Genomic DNA, 27,383 nt, shown 5'->3' on the forward strand with positions numbered 1-27,383 from the left:
CCTGCATGGTCCACTAAATATTTGTTTATCAAACCTTTCTATCTTCCCAGGTGGCTCAGTCATAAAGAGTTGGCCTGCCAAGGCAGGAGATGCAGAAGAGAAGGGTTTGATCCCAGGGTCAGGAAGGTCCCCTGGAGGAGAAAATGGCAACCCATTCCAGTATTCTTGCCTGAAGAGTCCCATGGACAGAGGAGCCTGGCGGGCTATAGTCCACAAGGATACACAAAGCCAGATACAACTTAGCGACTGAGCATGCACACACATCAAACCTCTGCTTTTCCATATCCACATGAATTTCTTTCCTCCCCTGTGAAGTCCAAAACTGCTACCCCCAACATCATCTTTGGTCTTTAGCTGAGAGTTGGATTTGAGAGCTTTAGTCATTTTGGTGAGTTACTCATTTTCCTGGGCCTTCCCCAAGTACGTGTGTTATGAATCTCTTTTTTTTCTTCTGTTAATCTGTCTTATATCAACTTAATTCTTAGACCACCAGAAGAACCTAGAAGAGTAGATGGAAATTTTTTCATCCCTGGCAGTAGTTAGGGGCTTAGCTTCATTGGACCCCACACCTGAATATGGTTTCAATGAAGTAGGTTGATTCCTGGAGCTGCACAAATGTGCTCACAGAGCAAGTGGAAGAAGTCAAACCCAATGGAGAGGGACCTGTGAAAATGGGAAGCAGAAGACCAGAGGCACGAATGCCATCTCAGAGAGGACAGCCTTTCACAGACGGTCAGTGCTCAATCATCTCACTCACACACACTACCAGCAGCACTGATTACAGCTTGTCAGCCCCTTCTTCTTGAGGCTCTTTCTTCACTGAGCTTCTCATTTGCCACATCTCCTGGTTCTTCTCCTACCTTTCTGCATGTATGCATGTACAATTGCTTCAGCTGAGTTCAACCCTTTGGGACCCCCATGGACTATATAGCCCACTAGGCTCCTCTGTCTATGGAATTTTCATGGCAAGGATACTGAAGAGGGTTGCCATGCCCTCCTCTAGTGGATCTTTTTGACCCAGGGATTGAACTCACGTCTCCTGCGTTTCCTGCATTGCAGGCAGACCCTTTAGTGCTGAGCCACCTGGGAAGCCCATCCTACCTCTAACCTTCTCTTAGTCTTCTTTACTGAAAATCCTTTTCTATTCTCTCTGGAAAGCCCAGGACTCAGCCTTACATTCTCTTCCCTTTCTATTTGCAGATCTATACTTACTTCTGAGTACTTATCCATTTCTATGGCTCAGATATCACCATATCAGAAAGCCCTGTCTTGACTAACCTATGTGAAATAATAGCCCCCATCTAGGATTTCCAGTTCCCTTACACTCCATTGCAAGGGGCGCAGGTTCGATCCCTCATCAGGGAATCCAACATACCATGTGGTCTGCCCCCTAAAAAGAAATGAATGAATCACAAAACATGCAAAGCAGCTTTTACTTCGCTCAGAGTAAAAGCCAAAAGATCTTTTAAACGACCCCCAAGAATTAGCCTCTAGACACCCCTGCTTGCTTGTCTCCTAGTGCTTTCACCCTCCTGCTTCCTGTTCTAGAGTCTAACCATTTTGTTGGTCTAAGAATTCACACTGAAGCCCGTAGTTTGGCACCTGCTGGCTACTCTTCCAGGAGTTATCTCCCTGCTGGATCCCCAAGCTTACTCTATCATGGACTCTCTGTCACTGAATTAAAGATCCCCACACTAAGTTCTCTAAGTCTCAGCTGTCACCCAGAGCTCCCTTTTTCCTTCCCAAATATATTATTCTACAGCACATTCATCACCACTTAAAGTCTCCAATGAGGCAGGACTTTTGCAACTGTGTCCACTTTCTGTCTTTGGTACCTAGACTATTTATGTCCATGGAGTGGACACTTGTTACTGAACAAATGTGAATTCAATGTAGCAAATGCCTCTTGGATCCATCCTATCTTCTCATTCCCACTATTCTGCCTGGGTCAACTCATCTTCATAGCTTTTCAGCGTTCTTGCCATGACTCTAAATGATCTTAAGTGGTCTTCCCACTTCCAGTCTCTGTTTGCTTGAATCCATTTTTCACTTTTATCTGATTTTATATCGATACCACAGTTATCTTCCTGTTATACACATCTGAAATGTCACTTGCCTCATCAGAGAACTTCAAAAGCCTCCACTGCCCACAGTCAAATTGTATTTCTTACTTTGGAGTTCACAGTCCTTTATCACTTTGCCTCTAATTCCCTTAATCAGATTTGTTGTATGCTCTACCCATTGAATTCTTCGGTGCAAAGTCACTCCTCAAGGGCTTTTATGGGACAGTAGTGAAGAAAAAGAAAACAAAAGGGAAACTACAAAGAATGTTACTGATCTTAGGACAAATGAGAACTAACCCATCTATGGAGCCAGGATTGGGGGAAAAAACATGGGAAAAAAAAGGAAACAGGCTAAGAACATGTTGGCTATAAGAGTACTAATGTTGGATGAATGTTTGTTGGCTGGAAAATTTTTAGTTTTATTTGGGATTATAATAATTACTTATTTTCCCACCTTGTTTCAAAAGGCTTAAAATTTTAATAATACATGGAGTGTCTTAAATGGAACATATTCTGGGCCAGCTACTAGGCTAAGGTGTTTTGCATTAACTTACTTAACACTCTCAACATTATATAGAAGGTGATAAAATGAGGTTTAAATTATTTGCTCAACATTACAGCTAATAATGGGAAAATTAGTTTTTGGACCCATAAAATCTAAATGCATGTTTCATGATCTTTTTATCACATCACATGACACCCTTGAAATTTGGAGGCATGTCCTAAGTAGATTCTTTTTCTGTTTCTACCACAGTTCCTTTTTCTTCCCTTTCTTCTCTGGCAAAGCCATCATCTCCATGGCTTCCGGAGTTGCATACTTAATAGTACAATACTACATTATATTACAAAGTATAGAGCCACAAACCAGACAGCTACTATTTTATTACACACATAGTTACACTGGAATTTATCCTAAAAGGAGAAACTTTCTTGTCTTTATTGAGATTGGCTTCAGTCAGTTGCCTTCAGTTGTTCTCTTTTAGCAGAAAGAAATAATAGCTCTTCTGCATTAAATTCATAACACCTAAATTTTAAAGCAGAAATGCTGAAATGTATACTCAGTGGCATAATTTGTGTTTAGGGGACAAGCTGTAGTGAGGCTAAGTGAATGAGCTTTGAAGTCAGGGTGCCTGGGTTAAAATTCCAGCTATGCAATGAACCTGTTATGAGACCAAGAGCAATTTCCTGAATGTCTTCTAAGTCTCGTTTCCCCATCTACAAATTAGGGCCAATGACAGTGCTTATCTGAGATTCAGACATGGCTGACTATGCTTCTTGAACTTGAACTTGATATTGTTGTTCCAAGGAATCTATAGGAAAAAAAAGAAAAAAAAAAAAAACAGCCCACAATACTCCTTCACAATAAAGGAAGGAGTCAGGTGGACAAGATTTAGTCATTGATTGGGGGCATCCTGAAATGAATTAGTTATAAACTTGGATTCAGCTTCTGATTCAATGTTCTCACAACTCCCCCAGAGCCAATTGAGCTATGATTGCTGGGAAGGGAAGGCAAGCTGTGTGAAAAATCTACAAGTGTGCTCTCAAATCACTATGAGACTCTGAGGCACAAGCAGTGTTCACATTCCACTAACCAAGAGTAGAAAAGGAAGAATGGTCTTCTTCCAGCAATGTCACAGGATACTATATAGTTTTATGCCCAAAAGACACAGCAAGTAAATTAAATGCCCTTGAGGAGAGCAGCATCTGGTAGGTCTAGGATACTTAATGAGGGAAAATGAGACTGATATAAAAGGGAACACATCTTAAGTAGGAAGAAACTAAGAACAGTGAGACACTCTCTGGTGTACTCCTAGGATGCACTCTCAGGACGTTACAGGGAGTTGAAGATCCTCAAATAGCAGGGACATGAATGGTGAAGGATTATTGTGTTATAGCCATGGAAACTTAGTCTAAGGAACTCTGAAACAACTACCATATGAAAGAGCCTAAGCTAGCCTCGGTGGTTGTAGATTGCAAAAAATGGCCATAAATTCTTTCCATCCATTTGCAATAGGACTCTGAAGCTCCTCCCATGAAAGGTGGAGTTTAGGGCTTCCCTGGTGGCTCAGTGGTAAAGAATCTACCTGCCATTGCAGAAGACACTGGTTTGATTCCTGGCCCAGGAAGATCCAACATGCCATGGAGCAACTGAGCTGGTACATTACAATTATTGAGCTTGTATTCTAGAGCCCAGCAACTGTAACTATTGAGCCCATATGCTGCAACTGCCAAAGCCCACACGCTCTAGAGCCTGTGCCACAGTGAAAAGCCCTTGCATTGCAACTGGAGAGTAACCCCTTCTTGCTGTTCCTAGATAAAAAGCCCAAACAAAGCAATGAAGACCCAGCACAGCCAAAAGTAAGTACATAAAGTTACATTTTTAAAAGGTGGAGTCTAGTCTCTGTTCAAGTCTAGAATCGGCCATGGTACTTACTTCGGCCACTGTCACATCAGCAAACATGATGAAGGGAACTAAAAAGTGTTTTCAGTGCAAGTAGCCCTGTTACACTGCTCCTGAGACTCCTACAGCCTCAGCTAGCTCAGTCACCTTCTTTGACCCTGCCAATGGCCAACAGGCAACTGAAAGTGTGAGTGAGGTTACTGGCTTCCAACTGACCACAAAGTGTGATTGACTCTAGCTAATATCATGGGGTCACAAAGAGTCGGATATGACTGAGTGACTGATCTGAACTAAACTGAACTGAATATCAAATGGAGCAAAAATGAGCTGTCCCAACTGAAGTCATTCTAGCTGACACATTGAGTTGTGAGATAAAAAAGAGTTGTTTTAAACCACTAAATTTGGTGTTGGTTTTTAGTCAAGGTCAAGGTTATACTGATTGACATTCACAGATCCATCCATTCATTCATTCACTTAACGGTCCATCCATCTACTTTTTTCTTGTTCACCTCTTCCCCAAAATAAACATGATCATTTACAAAAAAGGACTAAATATTCAATAACGTTAATATGATAGAAATATTAGAAGACAGTAAGAGCATATATGTTGATCATAAAGTCTAACAGGATTTCTGTTGCTTATTGTTACATCGAACTCTAAACTTCTGTAATCTAAACAAAAAATTAAAATATGTGAGTAACATAAAGAAAGGTCAGCCACAAAGTTCCAGTTATATGATAAGCACTTTATATGTTTCCTAATGTTGATGGCTTTGTGAGTTAGATGTTGCTATTCCCATTTTATGGATAAGGAACTTAAAGATTTGAGATATTTCTCTATTCAGCTAATATGTAGAGAGCTAAGATTTAAACTAAGGACTATCTGATTCTAAAATACACACCCTTTCCAACTCAAGACACAAGACACTTTCTAACACTTTGTATAGGGGACAATGGAAAGTGAAAGTGTTAGTCTCTAAGTTGTGTCCGACTCTTTGTGACCCCATGGACTGTATCCCACCAGGCTCCTCTGTACATGGAATTTTCCAGGCAAGAATATTGGAGTGGATAGGCCATTCCCTCTCCAAGAGATCTTCCTGACCCAGGGATCAAACCCAGATCTCCTGCACTGCAGGTAGATTCTTTATTGTCTGTGGAAGATACTCTAAATCTTTTAAATATCTCTCTTCATAATATTCAGTACTGTCTTAGTTCAAGATCTCATCATTTCCTACATATACTGTCAGGCTCACTTTGTAACCAGTTTCTCTCAACCTAGTCTTACCCCCTCCGACCTGACTTCTACAGTTTTGTAGGAACAACTTTTCTATAACTCAGGTATGATTGTGCCAGGATCCCAAATAGAGCTTCTGAGTGGCTCTTCATTATCTTAAAGATCACAGTCTTCTATCCACATATGGAGTCTCATTTGCCACCATCACCACTAGGCTTCTTCCATTTTCTTCTTTCTTTTCTTAACTGGAGGGTAATTGCTTTACAGTGGTGTGGTGGTCTCTGCTGCACATCAACATGAATCAGTTCTAATTATATACATGAGACTCTTGAGAGTCCCTTGGACTGCAAGGAGAGCAAACCAGTCAATCCTAAAGGAAATCAACCCTGAATACTCATTGGAAGGAATAATGCTGAAGCTCCAACAATTTGGCCACCTGATGCAAAGAGCTGAGTCATTGGAAAAGACCCCGATGCTGGGAAAGACTGTGGCAAGAGGAGAAGTGGGCAATATAGGATAAGGTGGTTGGATGGCATCACTGACTTAAGGGACATGAGTCTGAGCAAACTCCAGGAGACAGTGAAGGACGGAAACCTGCAGTTCATGGAGTCGCAGAGTCAGACACCACTTAGTGACTGAACAACAACATCCCCTCTCTCTTGAGCCTCCTTCCTCCTTCCTCCCCCTCCTGGTAGTCACGGAGGGCTAGGCTGGATTCCTTACGTTATATAGCAGTGGTACTAGTTGTCTCTTTTACACATGATATTGTATATATGTAAATGCTACTTTCTCAGTTCACTTACCAATCCTGAAGAAGTCACCAGTCTATTTATTCATGCTCTGCATTCCCAATTCCTTTCTTTACTTCTCACTGCTCACTTCCCACTCAAATCTTTCCAGTTAATACTGCTTCTTCAAGATAGCGCAAACATCTCTGAGATTCCTAGACTGAATTTGTGCCTTTATTAAAACTCATACTATTGGCTCAGTCGGTAAAGAATTTGCCTGCAATGTAGGAGACCTGGGTTTGATCCCTGGGTTGGGAAGATCCCCTGGAAAAGGAAATGGCAATCCATTCCAGTATTCCTGCTTGGAGAATTCCATGGACAGAGGGGCATGTCAAGCTATAGACTATGGGCTCTCAAAGAATCAGACACTACTGAGTGACTAACATCACTTTCATACACCATGTCATATTTTCTTATTTATCAGGTTGTCCCTCGCACTTAGCCCAGTGTCTGGCACATAGATTCATTCAGTAAATATTTGTTGAGAAAAAGAATAATTGCCTTCAGCAACAGTATTCCCCCAAATACAGAAGCTATTTTGCATAGCTGATTTGAAGAATAACCTCAATTCCTCTGTAAACTCTGGGCCGAATTATGTTAAATATGAAAGTGACCTTATTGCTTGAACTATGTAGCCTTTCCAGAGCAAATACAAAAACATATACTTTTGAAGGAAGGAGGGGAGGAAAGAAGAAAGGATTATTGAATTAGAATCGTCCAGCTTTGGGCACTTTGACCTGCTTCTCCCGAACTCATCACACCACCTTAACTCCTTCATGACCATCATGCCCTCAAATGCTGCAAACCTACCTCTCCCGCTAATACCATTCCCTTAGGGTTTCCAAGGTCACAGTTTCCATTCAAGGCCACTAGTGCAGCATCATAAGCCACTCCCTCTACTGAGGCACCACAGAGAATTTTGGGAGAAAAACAGAATCCTGGGACAGACAGATGATCTGGGGAGAGAATGGAGCACTGCAGGAGAGAACAGAGCATTTTGAGGAAGAATGGAGAAGTCTGGGAGAGAAAAGAGAGATGTGGGAGAACAGGGAGGGCTGTGGGAGAGCATAGAAGATTGTGGGGTAATGCAGGTGCACACAAAGCATTGTGGGAGGAAGAAATGTGGATGAGAACAGAAAACTGGGAGAGAGGGAATTACTGAAAAGAAGATATGTGAAGAGAGATAATTCACAGCTGCTCGTCTACCAGCCTTTCCCACAGGGTCCACCACACAGACACTTATGGCCACTCTCTCAAGTCTGTCTGGGTCAAGTCCCTCCACCAAAACCTCACCACCTTTGCTCCTTCATGACCCTCCCCCTCCTGGCCCACTCCTGCTAGGACCACACACAGTTGTAGCTGAGACATGAAATTACGGGAAAAAGTAGAGGCTTTAAGGAGAGAGAGAATTTGGGGAGAGAACAGAGATTTGTGGGAGAGAATAAAGAATTGTGGTTAAGAACAAAGAATTATGGAAGAAGGGAGGGTTTGAGGAGAGACAAGGAATTGTGCTAGATATAAATAAGTGAACTTTAATGCTTCACTTGGTCTGTATAGTAGGAGCCATATCCCCTCAATTATGGCTATGCCCATCTCTACATTCCCTCTGGACCATGCTCCTTCCTGCTCTTAAATCCACTCCTCTGGCTACTGCTAGTCATGCCCCGGATGTTTATTCATGGCTATGTCCAACTTCCTGAGGCCATGCCCCTTGTCTCCATAGGGCCAAGTGTTTTCTGGTGGGACACATTTCTTCTCCCCTATGTATCATGCTTCTCCTTTCCAGGTCAATCTTCTGTACTCTACCTTGATCCTTCTACAACCTCCCAGACAAAGTTGTTCTTGTTCCCTCCAGGATGCTCTCTACGTCCTTGTCCTCTTGTTGTGGCCAGGCTGTGTTCTCTGAATTCAGCTGTGGCCATACCCAGACCCCTTGGGCCTTACTCTTTGTGCTCCATTGTAATCATGCTCCCTCTAACCCACCACAACCATTCCACAAGGCCACACCTCTGCATATTGGGCCTACTCTGTTCTAATCTTGTCTCCTCCCTCACCCACCGTTCCTTTCCTTCCAAGGCCACTCTCCTTGTTAGCCCCTGCGTTAGTCCATGGTCTCTCCTCTCCCACCATAACAGTACTATGTTCACTCAGCCTGGTAGTGCTCCTCTCAATCAGCATGTCTCTTCCCTAGTCTCTACCAAACTCCTCCTGTAGGTAGAGGAGCCTCCAGGTCTCTTTAGAAACCCACTCAAATCAGAACTTAGGTCCAGTGGCATTCATAGAGTTAGTTGAGGCCTGTGGACCTATGATCCTTGCCTTAAAGATGATTTTCTTCAGATTTCTCCCAGCTCAAAATACTGCCACTTGATCAGTGATTTATCAGTCAGTGGGGACAATGGTGGATGAGTTATGGGCTGTATTTTAGTCAGCGATATTTCATATCCATGAAAATCATGTTCCTTCCAGGCAAGTTTCATGTTCCCTAACCCAGTCTGTTTTTATTCCAGCTCTGTAGTAGACCTTAAGGGCTTCCCTGGTAGCTCAGCTGGTAAAGAATCTGCCTGCAATGCAGGAGATCCTGGTTCAATTCCTGAGTTGGGAAGATGCCCTGAAGAAGGGTTAGGCTACTCACTCCAGTATTCTTAGGCTTCCCTGGTGACTTAGATGGTAAAGACGCCACCAGCAATGCAGGAGACCTGGGTTCCATCCCTAGGTGGGGAAGATCCCCCGGAGGAGGGCATGGCAATCCACTCCAGTATTCTTGCTTGGAGAATCCCCATGGACAGAGGAACCTGGCAGGACCCAGTCCTTGGGGTCACAAAGAGTCAGACATGCCTGAGCTACTAAGCACAGCACAGTGGATCTTAAATGCTAGGCAGATGCATGGAGTAACAATTCTCTCCTGAGTCTCCTCCAGATGACCTTTCCTAGGCATTTAGTGCCCTGTTGTTGTCTAGGACCTGTCAAGATAATACACACTTAATCTGGTTGCAGACTGAGCTCTGAGAATATTCTGATATCCTTGCTCCTTTCATTTTCAACTCTGGTTTTATAAGAAACCTATGAAGAGGTTATAACTAGCTTTCTTTCCTGTTCTAAAATCTTTGAAAAATACTTAAGAATAAATTTTACCAAGAAGGTGAGAAAATCTGTGTCTTTCAGAAGGAGAAAACTATATAGGTGAATATTATAGATGAAAACTATGAAACATTGATGAAAGAAATTTTAAATGACACAAAATTGGAAAAATATCCCATATTGGAAAAATTAATATAGTTAAAATGTCCATACTATCCAAAGTATTTTACAGATTGCATGCCATTGTTATCAAATGTTTAACCACACTTTTTTTTTTTACAAAAATAGAAAAAAAAATTCAAAATTCATATGAACTGCAAAAAAAAGTGCTGAATAGCAAGGAAATTTTGAGCAAGAAGAACAAAGTTGGAAACCTCACACTTCCTGATTTCAAAATATGTTACAAAGCTACAGGAATCAAGACAGTATGGTGCTGGGATAAAACCAGAGATATACACCAAGGGAACAGAATAGAGAGCCTGAGAATAAACCCAGTTATTATGGTTAACTTGTCTTTCACAAAGATGCCAAGAATACAATGAGGAAAGAATAAGCTCTTCAATAATAGCTGTTGGAAAAGCTAGATGCTCACATGCAAAAGAATGAAATTAGATCTTGATCTTACAGCATATACAGTAATTAACTTGAATTGGATTAAAGGCTTAAATGTAAAACTCCTAGAAGAAAACATAGGAAAAATCTTTTCTCAGCATTGGTGTTGGCATTGTTTCTTGAATATGACACCAGAAGCACAGACAGCAAAAGCAAAAATAGACACATGGGATTACATTAAACCAAAATACTTCTGGATAACAAAGAAAACAATCAAAAAACTGAAAAGACAACTCCCAGAATGGGAGAAAATATTTGCATACCATATATCTGGTAGCAGGTTAATACCCGAAAATATAAGAAACTCCTGCTGCTGCTGCTGCTAAGTCGCTTCAGTCATGTCCAACTCTGTGCGACCCCATAGATGGCAGCCCACCAGGCTCTGCTGTCCCTGGGATTCTTCAGGCAAGAACATTGGAGTGGGTCGCCATTTCCTTCTCCTACTAAATAGCAAAAAACAAACAAATAAAAACCTCAAATAACCCAATTAAAAAAATGGGCCAAGGATCTGAATAGACACTCCTCAAAAGAAGACATACAAGTGGCCAACAAGCATATGAAAATGTGTTGGACATCACTATCAGAAAAATTAAAATCAAAACGACAATAAGATATCACTGCAACGTACGCTAGGATAGCTTTTTGTTTTTTTCAAAAAAGATAAACAGGGTGGGTGAAGACATGAAGAAAAGGGAACCCTGTACACTATTGGTAGAACATGAACTGGTTCAACCACTATGGAATACAGTAAGAAAATTCCTCAAAAAGTTAAAACAGAACTATCATATGATCTAGCAATCCCACATCTGGATACATATCCAAATGAACTGAAATCAATATCTCAAAAAGATATCTGCATTTCCATGTTCATTGCGGTATTAATCACAATAACCAAGACATGGAGGCGGCCTAAATGTCCATCTACAGCAGACTGGATATATACATACAATGGAATGTTATTCAGCCTTTAAAAAGAAAGAAATTTTGTCCCTTGTGTCAACGTGAATGAACATGAAGGACATTATAAGTAAAGTTAGCCAGACACAGAACAAACACCACATGATCCCACTCATTTGAGAAATCTAAAATAGTCAAACGTAAAAGCTAAGAGTAGAATGATTAATGCTAGGGACTAGAGGGAGAGAGAAATGAGAAAAGGATAAAACATTTCAGTTATGCAAGATTAATAAGTCCTAGAAATTATTCTACAGCAGTGACTGTAGTTAACAATATTGTATTATATACCTAAAACTTTTGCTAAGAGAGTAGATCTTAAGTGTTATTATATAAACAAATAAATAGGGTGGGAGGATACTTTTGGAGATAATGGATATGTATATGGCATTAACTGTGGTGATATTTTCATGAGCATATGTGAGTGATAGTTGCTCAGTCTTACCTGACTCTTTGCAACCCCATGGAGTGTAGCCTGCCAGCCTCCTCTGTCCATGGAATTCTCCAGGCAAGATTACTGGAGTGGATTGCCATTTTCTTCTCCAGGGGATCTTCCCAACCCAGGGATCCTGCATTGCAGGAGAGTCTTTACCATCTGAGCCACCAGGGAAACCTACTATTAAGAGACATTTCTAAGTATCTAACTTAAAAAGTATCAGCAGATACATGCTTGACTTTATCTTATAATCTATAGACAATAAATACACTAGAAAATGTAATGAATCCATACACCTTTTCCAAAGGAATACCCAAGACAAAAGTAGCAATAAAGTTATAAATGACAGTCATCAATCAGATGAAATAATTTAGATGAAGCTTTTCTCTCTCAAAGAGATGGGAACTGGGCAAGTGGTCAGGAAAGAAATACAATGTGCTTTTAGCTTTGTATGAATGATAATGTTCAGTTCCATGTTGATGGACATAGTTCTCTTTTTGCTAAATAAATCCTCTACTTCAAATTACTGTCCAAATGCTTGATTAAAACTCCACTTCTGGCCTTTGTTTGGAATCTGTTACTTTTGTTGCCACCTCCTGATCACAGTCCTCTGAAGCTTCTACTTCTTTCCCACTGTCCCCCAACACCTCGGTTGCCCTTGCACTGTCCCCTGAAGCCTCAATTGCCTTCCCTCTGTCCTTGGAAGTTGCGATATCCTTCCCTTGGACCTTCTAGCTCTGGTTGCTCCATGGCCACAGAAAGCTGCCAGCGCTGTGAATCATGCCACTTTTCCTATACTTCTCTTACTGATGCAGTAGGGATATCAAAGCAAAAACCCTGCTTTCCTTTGAGAAAGACCATTCCCTTCACTTTGGAATCAGTATCTCCACCCAGCTGCTCTTTTAGTTCTTTCCAAGCATAACTAGTGTTTGGCATTTCAATTGAACACCGCAAGATCATGAGCATGTACTTCTCTCCAAATTCATCAAGCTGTATACATTAAATATGTTCAGCTTTTCATATATCAATCATATCTCAATAAAATGGTTTAAAAAAAAAAAGTGCTTCACCAAGGATCAAAATTGTCTTGAGAAGAGTATTTTCTCAGAATTTTGTAGTAAAATAAGTTTGATTCTTGCCATCAGACTTCTTTCCTCACCTTTTTCCTTTGGTTTCATAACAGAGAAATGGAACACAAAAGTGAGTAGAATGAGAAAACCATTGCTTTGGATGTGATCAAATAGTCTTATGTTTAATGTTGCTCTCCTGGAATGTTGTACTTTTTTAAGGAAAATATTATTAAATAGCTAACAAAACATTCCAAAAGGCAAACATTAACTTGACCCAGTTCAATCACGTAATATCAATACCTGTAAACAATTCAAACTTTTAATGGCTTTGCAACCTCACTCCCTGATATTCTTTGTACCCTCATTTTTAAACACTCTTATGCCTTCTTAGGGTTTCAGAAAACAGTCCTATATTGTAGTTTAGTGACTATACTTGTTTTGCTTTCTTGTATGAATCATGTAGACAGAGTATATAGTGCACATAAATGTATGGTTTTGGTCTAGTCACTAAGTCATGTCCAACTCTTATGACCCCATGGACTATAGCCTGCCAGGGACCTCTGTAGAATTCTCCAGCCACTGGAGTGGGTTGCCATTTCCTTCTCCAAGGGATCTTCCTGACCCAGGAATTGAATCCAGGTCTCCTGCATTGCAGGCAGATTCTTTACCAACTGAGCTATGAGGGAAGTGCTCTACATATATGTATATATTTATTTAAATCTTAATACAAACTATGTAAAAAAAAAAAAAAGGAATCTTTGAATATATCTTCCTGGGGAAAGAGCATCTTCCAGTAGCCACTCAGTTGCTCATTTATTCAAAATTGTGTTTATCAAATAATATGAGTGTTCCAGTGACAAATAAGAGAAGCCTTTTGAAAGGAGCTTACAATGTTGTTCCAATCTGAGTTTGATAAAACAAAAAATGACTAGAAAGTTAAAGGTGTGGTCAGGGGTTGATAGGTGGAAAAGTACTTGGTAATCACAGATCTTCTCGATTCAACCAATAGGAATATTTAGGGATAGCAAATATAGGAAGCCACTTTCATAGTAGTTACTACAGTCTTTTACACAATACACTCTCAATCAATCTTCACTGAATGTGAAGAAGAAGGAGGAGGGAAGGGGAAGAGGGAGGGGGAGAAAACGAAGACACTTTCATTTTTGATGAAGAAACATCAGTTGCGAGGCCTGTCACAAATGTATTAGTACCTAAAATTCTAAATGCTGAAAGTGAATTGCTTTTTAAAATAAATCAGAGTGGATTCAAGAGTATCACTATTATGATATTTCTTTCAATCATTTGCCTTTTTAACCATGAAGAGAAAGGGATGTGGTTACAGCCTAGGCGTGAGAACTCTACTGGATACAGTCACGGGAGAGTATCATTAAGGCAAGCTTCATTCATCAAGTGCATGAAGATCAAAAAAGTCTGAGAATTCTGTTTTAGATTATCTTCTCTACCATTTCTCTCACTTGGACATTTGACAGGACTATGCAGATGACAACTGAAAGTTGTCAATTGACTCTTTAAAAACCTGTATTTCATGCAGAGGCTGGACCCCAATGCTCTGGAAACTAGAAGACCAGTGAAAAGTTAATATTCTACCTTCAAGTCAAGAAGTTCGATTGGCACTCCCTTAGTGTATTACTTTTCTATGGAAACCCTACAAACAGTGCTGAAAACAAGACACAATTTTTACCTCACAGTATTGGAAAGTCAAGAGTCAGGGAATGGCTGAGCTGAGTCCTTGCTCAGGGTCTCCCTGGACTGAAGTCAAGGTTTACAGCTGGGGCTCTGGTCTTATCTGAGGCTTAGGGTCCTCTTTCAAGCTCACTGGTTGCTGGCAGAATTAGCTTCCTTGTGGGTCTGAGACTGAGGCATTCAGAGTTCCCATGCCTGCTCCACGCACACAGTTCCCTGTCACATAGCCTTCTCCACATTGTGCCAGTTTGTTTCTTCAAGACCAATAGGAGAATCTCTGTGACTTCTTTTAAGAGTTCATCTGGTGAAGTCAGACCAGGATAATCTCCCCAATTTAAAGTCAGCTGATTAAGGACTATAATTATATCTACAAAATTCCTTCACAGTAGTACCTAGATTAACTTTTGGCTGAATAACTGGAATAATATGTACATACTTAGAGTCAGGAATCTTGGGGGTTATCTTAGAATCCTGCCTTCCACACTTGAAAAGGAAAACATTTCCCTATTTAAATATCTGTTGTTACTAGTGTTGCTACTGAGATTATTGAGAATCCAAGAACTGTCTTTCACAATTTTCATTATGGGGGAAAAAAATTACCTTCACAAAACTTGTGTGCAAAGAACAGTTGCCTCTTTCCAGTTACTTGGATATACTTCAAATTGAAGGAATTTTTAAAAAATAGATTTTCTATGACAGTTAAACCGTGGGAAGTCATGTGGGAATATAAGACTAGTTAGTTGCAAGAAGTGTAGATCATGAAAGAGACTCCACAAGAAGAGGTCAAGGTACCATTAATTAAGAAAAGATTGTGTTGAATAGCCAGTCACCTGGATTAAATTAAGTCCATTTCCTTGGATACAAGGCGGCTGGACTCTAACAACCAGTCTGTTCTAGAATCCCTCTGTGCCTTTTTAGTAACCCACAGAAAATTTGGTATTCAATACTTTGAGTCCATAAATCCATTAAAAAAATAAGAATGCACATTACTTTCTGGGAGGTCTGTTTGTTTTAATGAGCAAAGAATAAAATAATTATCTCACACAATGCTGCAGGTGTAGATTGTAAGAGCAACTTCAATAGCTGTATGTGCAATTGATAATAGGTCTCCAGTGAAAGAACATTTTTAGATCTCCATTTTCTCATAGTTTCTTTTCTTGTAGAATAACTAATGCCAAAATTAGTTCAATTGCTCTTTTTGGAAGCCTTCAAAAACCAGTCACATTATTGGTTCCTTTGTTTAATACATTCTATCCATATGCTGCTGGCTCGCCTATTCAGAGAGCTCAAACCTTTGTGTATGATCTTGGGAAAAAATGTGTGGCCTCAATTTCTAACCAGGAAGCACAGTTTCTCAACTTGACTCTGCCTCTGACTTACAGTCAGTTGATTTGGTTCAATTTCTAGATGCCAGTAAAATTGGAAATATCACTAGTGATCCAAAAATAAATTTATTTTCATCCACAAATAATTGTGAAGTCCTTGTATTAGGAATTATGAAGTCTAGTTGAATAGCATCATTCAAAGATCTGTCTCTGATGTCATGAGCCACATGCAGAAATGGATTCCTCTGTAAATGATTGTCCTGGTGACAGTTTACAAAAACACCAACTTTAAATGCTCAAGTTAAAAAAAAAAAACTTGGCTCTGGACTTGAAAAAAATTAGAAACAGAAGGTTAACTCTAAAAATGAAAACACTTCTATTGTACCAAACAAGTAAATTGAAAAACAATAAAAAGTAAAGCACTTTTGAGTTTTAGAAATATAGTAACTGCCTTGTTGCCTAACTTTACACCACTCTGCAGATGATTTACATTACTTGATTGAGGAGCTAGACTATCCTGGACAGAAAATTCCTTCAAGTTTACTTTCCAAGGAGTCACTGCACACTTACCTGCAGGCACTTCATAAATGATTGTTGGGAGAGGAATGGATGGATGAGTGCAGATATTCATTCTTCATTCCTTTACTTTTGTCAAGTAGAAGAGACTCTCCTGTTGCTGAACTAAGCCTTCTGAAGACCAAGTCATCCAACTGTGTTTTGGCTCCACCCTTCAAAGAAGTTGGAGAAATTGGATCCTTCCTCATCAAGAACCAACCTGGCTGAATCAGTTAGTCCTTCTCTTTTACACCTTCTGTCTCTCCTGGCTCTTTCAATTACGGAGTGGAAGCCCATACTGCTTGCCATATGACAGGCCAATAAATCAAGATACAAGTTATTGAGGCAAGCATTAGTGACTTTATTCAGAAAGCTAGCAGACCAAGAAGAAGGTAGGATAGTGTCCCAAAGAACCACCTTACCCTAGGTAGAATTTAGGCTTGTTTTGTACTAAAAGGGAAGAAGGTGTTGCTGGTTGTTGTAAGCTTCTTGGTGCAGGAATCCTTTGTTCTTGCAGCAGTCCACATAGGCCCGGTTATCATATTCCTGTAAACCTCCAACAGAACAAATGTTATTCTCTGTTCTGCAAATTTTTATCTCTATATGAGTGGGAAAGTGTTATACTGTTTAAGATCAGAGCCTCAAGAATGGGCCATTGTGTATATTTCAGGCTAGAGGCAACATTCTTGTACAAAAGAAAGAGAGCCAGCATGACTAAGCACAGAAACAGGCACAAGGATTAGAGCTAAAGGAATAGAATCAATATGGAGTCAGTTTTGCTCTCTGTTATATTTCCATTTTCCCATTAACAAGTAAACATGTTTCAGATCTCTTTTTTCTGATGTGTGTGCCTCTGTAAATATATATACACATTTATTACATTTACAAACACATATGTCACTATTTAGACATTCCCTTGTTGATAGCCATTTGTTACCAAATATTTGCTCTTATATACATTTCCCTGTCTCCTTGCACACAGCTGTAACCATTTCTCTGGGGCAATGGTCCTCTGGGGTCATATCCCAGACTTATTAAGATAAAATTTCCAAGGCTATTTCTTAAAAGCCTTGCAGGTAATCCTAACGAGCTGCTTTTAGTTGAGAACTACAGCTCTAGAAAGAGAAGTAGAAAATCTGGGTACACAATTATTCCCCAGGGCAACTATACCTATTTTCTAGCCTATCGGTATTGTAAGATGTTTTTTCTGCTTGCTTGCTACCATGTGATATTGTCAGACTTTTTCATTTTTCCCAATCCAAGTATGAATTCTATTTCAAATTATTTTTTTAATTTAATTTTTAATTACTAGCAAGCTAGATCATCTTTTTGCAAATTTTTCCATTCTGGTTCTTTTTTTCCTGTAAATTATCTGTTCATATCTCTTGTCTATTTTTCTGTTGGTGATTTGCCTTTTTCTTATTGATTTATATGCTCCGTGTGATCATCTTTTTTCTATGTATGCAAACTATCTCCTCCAAGTGCACAGGCAGTTTTTTAAATTTGTGGTTTCTTGTGTTGATACTGCCTAAGTTCAATTTCCAGTTTTAAGGTTGTTAAGTTGTTCTTCTCTTATATAACTGGAGTTGACTATTCTTAGGCTTTTCCTTTTTTCATAGAGATTTCACTGTCCTTTTTTAAAGTCCATTATCACTTTCTTCAGAATTAAAGTCCAGAAAGGAGTGCATGTGTTCTAATCCTAGCTGCCAGGGACATGGATCTTCTCAGCTTTGGAAGTGGAAGATGAACTCCATTCCTCACCAGGACTTTTGAAATCAGGAACTCCAAAAACAGCAAGGGGAGTTTAGATGCTGAGCAGTTCAAAAACATGAAAATTCCCTTCTAGCTTCTAAAATTTTACTAAAGACAGTTGCATGCTATAGCTGTGTGTTAGTCACTCAGTCATGTTGGATTCTTCATGATCACATGGACTGTAGCCCACCAGACTCCTCTGTCCTTGGAATTCTAAAGGCAAGAATACTGGAGTGGGAGAAAAGACAATCTATTTAACAAGTGTTGCTGGGAAAACTGGTCAACCACGTTTAAAAGAGTGAAACTAGAACACTTTCTCACACCATACACAAAAATAAACTCAAAACGGATTAAAGATCTAAATGTGTCTGTTGCTGTCTCGCATCATTACCATCTTTCTATATTCCATATACATGTGTTAGTATACTGTATTGGTTTTTTCTTTCTGGGTTACTTCACTCTGTATAATAGGCTTCAGTTTAATCCACCTCATTAGAACTGATTCAAATGTATTCTTTTTAATGGCTGAGTAATACTCCACTGTGTATATGTACCACAGCTTTCTTATCCATTCATCTGCTGATGGACATCTAGGTTGCTTCCATGTCCTGGCTATTATAAACAGTGTTGCGATGAACATTGGGGTACACGTGTTTCTTTCAATTCTGGTTTCCTTGGTGTATAGACACAGATGTATAGAACAGTCTTTTGGACTCTGTGGGAGAGGGAGAGGGTGGGATAATTTGGGAGAATGGCATTGAAACATGTGTAATATCATATATGAAATGAATCACCAGTCCAGGTTCGATGCAGGATACAGGATGCTCGGGGCTGGTGCACTGCGATGACCCAGAGGGATGGTACAGGGAGGGAGGAGGGAGAGGGGTTCAGGATGGGGAACACATATACACCTTGGGCGGATTCATGTTAATGTGTGGCAAAACCAATACAATATTGTAAAGTAATTAGGCTCCAATTAAAATAAGTAAATTTATATTAAAAAATTAAGTTAAGAAAAAATAAAATAAAATAAATAAAGATCTAAATGTAAGACCAGAAACTGTAAAATTCTTAGAGGAAAATATAGAACACTCTCTGACAAAAATCACGGTAAGATTCCTCTATGACACACCTCCCAGAGTAATGGAAATAAAAACAAAAGTAACAAATGGGACCTAATTAAACTTAAAAACTTTTGCACAACAAAGGAAACAAAAAGCAAGGTGAAAAGGCAGCCTTCAGAATGAGAGAAAATAATAGCAAACAAAACAAATGAAACAACTGACAAAGAATTAATCTCCAAAATATACAAGCAGCTCATGTAGCTCAATACAAGAAAAAAGAATAACCTAATCAAAAAGTGGGCCAAAGAACAAAACAGACATTTCTCCAAAGAAGACATCATACAGATGCCTAATAAACACACAAAAAAAGATGCTCAACATCACTCATTATTAGAGAAATGCAAATCAAAACCACAATAAGGTTTTGATTTGCATATCTCTGACTGCAGCCATGAAATTAAAAGATGCTTACTCCTTGGAAGAAAGGTTATGACCAACCTAGATAGCATATTGAAAAGCAGAGACATTACTTTGCCAACAAAGGTCCATCTAGTCAAGGCTATGGTTTTTCCAGTGGTCATGTATGGATGTGAGAGTTGAACTGTGAAGAAAGCTGAGCGCCGAAGAATTGATGCTTTTGAACTGTGGTGTTGGAGAAGACTCTTGACAGTCCCTTGGACTGTGAGGAGATCCAACCAGTCCATTCTAAAGGAGATCAGCCCTGGGTGTTCACTGGAAGGACTGATGCTAAAGCTGAAACTCCAGTACTTTGGCTACCTCATGTGAAGAGTTGACTGATTGGAAAAGACTCTGATGCTGGGAGGGGTTGGGGCAGGAGGAAAAGGGGATGACAGAGGATGAGATGCCTGTATGGCATCACTGACTCGATGGACGTGAGTTTGAGTGACCTCCAGGAGATGGTGATGGACAGGGAGGCCTGGCGTGCTGCGATTCATGGGGTCGCAAAGAGTCGGATACGATTGAGCGACTGAACTGAACTGAACTGAATAATAATAATAATAATAATAATAAACCTCTCTCAAGAGTTGGTGTGAGCATACCCTAAACCCACCTGCAGTGTGTTGTTGCTGTTCAGTTACCAAGTCATGTGCGGCTCTTTGCGACCCCATGAACTTCAGTACGCTAAGGTTCCCTGTCCTTCACTCTCTCCCAGAGTTTGCTCACTCATGTCCATTAAGTTGGTAATGCCACCCAACTATCTCATCCTCTGTTGCCCCCTTCTCCTCTTGCCCTCAATCTTTCCCAGCATCAGGGTCTTTTCCAATGAGTCGGCTCTTCACATCAGGTGGCCAAAATATTGGCACTTCAGCTTCAGCATCAGTCCTTCCAATGAATATTCAGGGTTTATTTCCTTCAGGATTGACTGGTTCGATCTCTTTGCTGTCCAAGGGACTCTCAAGAGTCTTCTCCAGCACCACAATTCAAAAACATCAATTCTTTGGCACTCACAATAAGTTTAATGATTGTCATAAATTCAATTTCTCCTTTACAGTAACAAAGAAAAAGATTCCAAATTCCCTTTTAGTTAACAGCCCTTGACAGATGATTGTCAAGGAAGGGCTATCTATACCCACTAATTCCACCACCTCAAATCATTCATTTCTCTCTCTGCTCCAAGTCTATCCATTCCAACATATATTACTTACTTAGGCTGTGGCAGCTTAATTCCCTTAACACTTTCCTGTATTTCTGGATCATTGTTCTACCATGAACTTTAGTGTCTACCACAAACATTAGTGTCTGCAGCACCACATTCTTCCATGGTCTGTCTGATAATCAACCTGATCTTTCTCGGTCTCATTTATAAACATTCTTTTTTCTGTCCTCCCCTCAAATACCAGGATTCATCTATTCCCCCCATGGTGCCATCTTGGCCTCTTTTCATATGCTTCACCACTATCTGTAAAATAGATATTCTTGATTCTACATCTTTAGCTCTTCCCTTTCCATTGAAATCCAAACTTATAAAAGTAGTTCAAACTACTTTGGGACAATTTTACCTGGAAGTTTCCTTGCCATATCAAATGATAGGCTTTAAACTAAACCTATCACTTTCCAACCATCTTGCTCATTGCTCCAACTTCCTCCCTCTTCACCATTCCAAGCCAAACCTTCTCCTCTTTGTATGTCCCTTGTCAAAACCAGAAACATGTAAGTGGCTTCTGAGTCCTCTCCTTCCCTAATCCATATCAAATTGCTTACCTAGTTTTCTAGACCTTTCCATTTGCCATACCATGATCTAAGATGAAGCCACCATTAACCTTCGATGAATGCAACATCTTCCACATGGACTTTCTTGGACCACCACAAGTTATTTACCCCCAAAATCTAGTGTTCTTGTTCAATGGCACATCTGATGTTATAGCTTTTCTATTTAAAAATTTTCAGTGATTCCTGAAAGTCCTCAGAAAAAAAAAGATTAAGACATTCATAGTATGTATTGATTCTCTTCATTCTCAATCCTATCCTCCTATGCAGCAAAATAATTTTAGGAATTGACACTTGCTTGGGCTTCCCTAGTGGCTCAGACAGTAAAGTGTCTGCAATGCAGGAGACCCAAGTTCTATCCCTGGGTTGGGAAGATCCCTTGGAGAAGGAAATGGCAGCCCACTCCAGTATTCTTGCCTGGAAAATCCCATGGACCCGGAGCCTGGTAGGCTACTGTCCATGGGGTTGCAAAGAGTCGGACATGACTGAGCAACTTCACTTCACACTTCAGAGGCAGAACTCACTTATTCTAGCCAATCATGATGATCCCACACCCCTAGCCAATTATTGATTTTGGAACCAAGGACTGAGACAACTGATGCTGGACCTTCCACTGATGATATTTATTGATGGAGCTGTGGGTATAATGACTAGACTGAGCCAAACTAAGACTGAAGTGAGGAAGTTTTGTTTTACCAATAGGAGCATTCTCTCTTTTCCCATATTGAGGTAAACAATAAAAGACTGTAGCCTTGATTCCTCTATTGCTATCTTAACAAAATGAAGATGATGTCCTCGAAGGCAATGGAAAATGATGGAAGAAACCAACCAATCATGAAAGTGCCATGACTTAATATTTTAAAACTGTGTTGAAATCACCTTAAACAGTATAAGGCTCTTCATGATCTAGTCCTTAATTGTCTTTCCAGCTTCACCTTCATTTTATTTGTTTTCGTACACTCAATATGTCATCTGAGGACCAGCAGTACTGGTACAACCAGAGAATTGGCTCAAAATAGGGAACTTCATGCCCTACCCTAGACCTACTGAAACAGAATTTGCAATTTAATAATTTTGCTAAGCGACTATATGCACATTAGAGTTTGAGAAGTACTGCCTTCAACCAGTGGTTCTCAAACTATGGCTCCCAGACCAGCAGCATCAGGATCAGTATCCCCTGGGAACCTACAGTGCTGTGCTGTGCTTAGTCACTCAGTTATGTCCGACTCTGCAACCCTACGGACTGCAGCCCACCAGGCTCCTCTGTCCATGGGGATTCTCCAGGCAAGAATAATGGAGTGGGTTGCTATGCCTTCCTCCAGGGGATCTTCCCAACCCAGAGATCAAAACCAGGTCTCCCACACTGCAGGTGGATTCTTTACCATGAGTCACCAGGGAAGCCCAGGAAACTATTAGGAATACCAATGCTCAGGCCCCCCCAGACCTAGTGAATCAGAAATTTTAGGGGTGGTAGTCCCAGAAATATATGTTTTAATGACTTGGTCACTTTCCCTCAATACTGTGCATAGGATTTGTATTTTTAGATGATGTTGATACTATTTGTCTCTAGACCACTCTTTGGAACTATTGGTCTACACAACTGTTTTCTAAGGGGCTTCCCAGGTGGCACTAGTGGTAAAGAACCTGCCTGCCAATGCAGGAGACATAAGAGACCCAGGTTCAGTCCCCTGGGTTGGAAGGATCCCCTGAAGAAGGAGAGCAACCCACTCCAGTATTTTTGCCTGGCGAATCCCATGGACAGAGGAGCCTGGTGGAATACAGTCCATAGGGTCGCAAAGAGTGGAACACAAATGAAGTGGCTTAGCACGCACACACACAGATATTACCTCTTGCCAGAAGTTCTCCCTGATGGCCAAATTTGGATTAAGTGCCCAGATGATATACTCAAGTGATAGCCAGAGCAATTCTCAAACTGTAATCCACATTTTTCTTCTGACTTGATATTCCTCATGGAATTTACAACCATTTTGAGTGCAGTGTTAGCTACAGACACTGTTTCACTCTTGTGTCTAATACGACATCACACAAAAATGGGTGCTCAATAAGCCTTTGTTAAATAATGTGCATTATTAAGGCAGGAATTGTGTCTTCTGTCCTACTTCCCTTGATGATGGTCATAGCTCCTCAAAAATTTTTTATAGAAGCTTTATAATTACTTCTTAAAGGAACTCTGTCCATTTACAAGTTCCCAAATAAAACTAGAAAATACTCTCAGTTCAGTTCAGTCGCTCAGTTGTGTCCGACTCTTTGCAACCTCATGAATTGTAGCACACCAAGCCTCATAGTCAATAAGATAATGCTCTAGATGTATAAAAATTAGGGGAAAATAAAATTAGGAAGACTTGGTTAACATCATCGATTTACTGCTGAAAGGATTCAGTTCAGTTCAGTTCAGTCGCTCAGTCGTGTCTGACTCTTTGCGACCCCATGAATCGCAGCACGCCAGGCCTCCCTGTCCATCACCAACTCCCGGAGTTCACTCAGACTCACGTCCATTGAGTCCGTGATGCCATCCAGCCATCTCATCCTCTGTCGTCCCCTTCTCCTCCTGCCCCCAATCCCTCCCAACATCAGAGTCTTTTCCAATGAGTCAACTCTTTGCATGAGGTGGCCAAAGTACTGGAGTTTCAGCTTTAGCATCATTCCTTCCAAAGAAATCCCAGGGCTGATCTCCTTCAGAATGGACTGGTTGGATCTCCTTGCAGTCCAAGGGACTCTCAAGAGTCTTCTCCAACACCACAGTTCAAAAGCATCCATTCTTCGGCACTCAGCCTTCTTCACAGTCCAACTCTCACATCTATACATGACTACTGGAAAAACCATAGCCTTGACTAGATGGACCTTAGTTGGCAAAGTAATGTCTCTGCTTTTCAATATGCTATCTAGGTTTGTCATAACTTTTCTTCCAAGGAGTAAGTGTCTTTTAATTTCATGGCTGCAGTCACCATCTGCAGTGATTTTGGAGCCCCCCAAAATAAAGTCTGACACTGTTTCCACTGTTTTCCCATCTATTTCCCATGAAGTGATGGGACCGGATGCCATGATCTTCATTTTCTGAATAAGGATTAGACATTGCTTAAAATTTTTTCACTAAGGCTGGGATGTGGATTCTGAAAAAACCGGATTATCATGATGATTATACATAGCAATAATGTGATTAAGAGCTGGGTTGGGGGCAGAAAATTCCAGCTTGTCCACTTACTCATGATGTGTCTCTGGCAGCTGCTTGACTTCTTTAAGTTTTACAGTCCTTACCTCTAAGATGGATAATATTTGCCTCACTGGAATACGGAAGGCTTAAATGAGATAACACCTTTCAGACACATAGCACATTACTTGGTACATAATAAGTTCTCAACGAGTGCAAACTAAGAGCAAAGGGGGGTATTTCTAAATTCCATATAGACTTGTGGGTAGAGTTTGGTACCATCTTGGCTGAAAAAGCTATTTTTCAAATATAAGCTTGGTCTCCTCTGAATCTTTGCTTTTTATATTGAACTATTGATTATCCAGGAGCAAAAACAGAAACTGTTTCCACATCTACCCTGCCATCCTCACAAACCTTTGCTCTCATGGACATTAGTTTCACTTCTTTCTCCAGAACAATAACTGCATTACAAAGTGATGAAAACTTCCCAAACATGGCCTGAAGGAACAGAAGAATGGGAAGGCTTACTTGTGGGCTATTGGCCCACAAGCAACAGATTATGATTCTAACTCAAAGTCCCAGAGATGCAGACCTTCACAGCAGACATCAGCCTACGTAGGAGGATGGGATCACAATGTCCCTGGAAGGTGAGCTGCAGAGCCCACAGCTGTAAAATACAGCCCTTTGTGTGCTGAACGCTGAACCAGGGCATAGTGAGACAAGAAATGTTTATGTATAGGCGTCAATAAAGTGAAAGCATAAATTCTATGGACAGAATTGGGCTGGTCAAGGGCAGCTAATTCCTGCAAATACCTTGTTACTCATTGAATGTAAATGATCTACTTCTTCATTTTATCATGTTTACACAGTGATATTTTGTGGGAGCTGCTTCCAGGTTTATGTGTATCTTTAATCTGGGAAAGTCCAGGGCTTATTCACTCTAATGTTGAATAAAAGGTCACTGGTAAAAATCAGGAACCAATCTAAAACAAGAGAGGGGTGGCAAGTTTTGCCAAGTGTGTACATATCAACTTATTTCAATATTTTCTTAAAAATCCATTGTCCTGAAACAAGGCATGGCTTCTCATATTGCAAATAAAAAGTCAAACATTTCAATGAAGGCAAGCAACAACACGGACAAAAACAAAACCTCAAATGATGCCCTCTGTTTCCATCAGAGCCATAAAGACATACTTTTATGTGGATGTAGTGGGTAAAAGAGAATAAGTACAGTCAGGTGAAAAATCAGCAGAGCTCCACACTTCAGATGTTGTATTTTATTTACGTGATCTAGCATCCTGAGTTGTGACTGTGTGTTATACCCATTTTACAGGTAAAGATTCTGAAGATCAGCAGGCCTGATGTATCTGCCTAAGACACTCATGACTAGCAAGCCACAACAGGGCTGGTCCCAAAGGCTGACTTATTCAGCCTAGTCAAATCTTGAGCTTTCCTCGCTAATATGATTCTTTCCATTTTGTTTCTTCAGAAAAAAAAATGTTATGGGTACATATGTGTGTGTGTGTTTTCTTTTTTCATTGTACAACTCAATACTTTTTTTCTTTTTAAATACAGAGAAGAGATCTTTAAGGGTATTAGATTTTGTAAAGTGAATAAAGGTGTGTTGACATATTTGAAAAATTTTGAATTTCAGTTTATTTAGATTATCACACTAAACATTCTGTGAAATGACAGATAGTAAAACTGTGTTTCCCAAATGATAGACAATGAATGATTTAGGAAATTAAAATGACACTGAATGAATTTATCCATAAATTCATAAATATGACTTTATTCTTAAATATAAGAATATATATATAATCTGAAATCTGTTTTGTGATGCACCGTTTCTTTTTACAATTACTTTTTATTGGAGTATACTTGCTTTGGGCTTCCCAGGTCACACAGTGGTAAAGAATCCACCTGCCAATGCAGGAGACACAGGTTCAGTCTCTGGGTCAGCAAGATCCTCTAAAGAAGGAAATGGCAACCCACAACCAGTATTCTCGCCTGAAGATTTCCACAGGACAGAGGAGCCTGGTGGGCTACTGTCCATGGGGTCACAAAGAGTTGGACACAGTTGAGTGACTGAGTACATAGTTCCCTTAACAACATTGTATTAATTTCTTGCTGTACAGCAAAGTGAATCAGTCATACGTATTCATGTATCCACTCTTTCTTCGATTTCCTTCCCCTTTAGATCACCAGAGAGCACTGAGAAGAGTTCACTTTGCTATACATAGTGCTTAGTGTTACTTGCTTAGTCATGTCCGGCTCTTTGCAACCCCATGGACTGTAGCCTGCCAGGCTCCTATGGGATTCTCCAGTCAGGAATTCTGGTGTGGGTTGCCATTTTCTTCTTCAGGGATCTTCCCAATCCAGGGATTGAACCTGAGTCTCCCGCATTGCAGGCAGATTTTTTTTTTTTTTTTTTTTTTTTACCATTTGAGCCCCAGTAGTTTTTCACTTTCATGCTTTGGAGAAGGAAATGGCAACCCACTCCAGTATTCTTCCCTAGAGAATCCCAGGGATGGGGGAGCCTGGTGGGCTGCTGTCTATGGGGTCGCACAGGGTCGGACACAACTGAAGCAACTTAGCAGCAGCAGCAGCAGTGTATATATGTCTGAATAAAAGAGAATTGGAGAAGGAAATGGCAACCCACTCCAGTGTTCTTGCCTGGAGAATCCCGGGGATGGGGGAGCCTGGTGGGCTGCCGTCTATGGGGTCGCACAGAGTCAGACACGAATGAAGCGACTTAGCAACAGCAACCTCAGCAGCAGTGTATATATGTCAATCCCAATCTCCCAATCCATTCCACCCTGCCTCCCCTTGGTAACCATAAGTTTTTTCTGTACATCCGTGACTCTATTTCTGTTTTGTAAATAAGTTTATTTCTATTATTTTTCATTGTACATATAAACAATATTGTACAATGTATGTTTTTCTGAC

The sequence above is a fragment of the Oryx dammah genome, unplaced genomic scaffold, assembly GCF_014754425.2.
Source record: "Oryx dammah isolate SB20612 unplaced genomic scaffold, SCBI_Odam_1.1 HiC_scaffold_24, whole genome shotgun sequence".
Lineage (NCBI taxonomy): Eukaryota > Metazoa > Chordata > Mammalia > Artiodactyla > Bovidae > Oryx > Oryx dammah.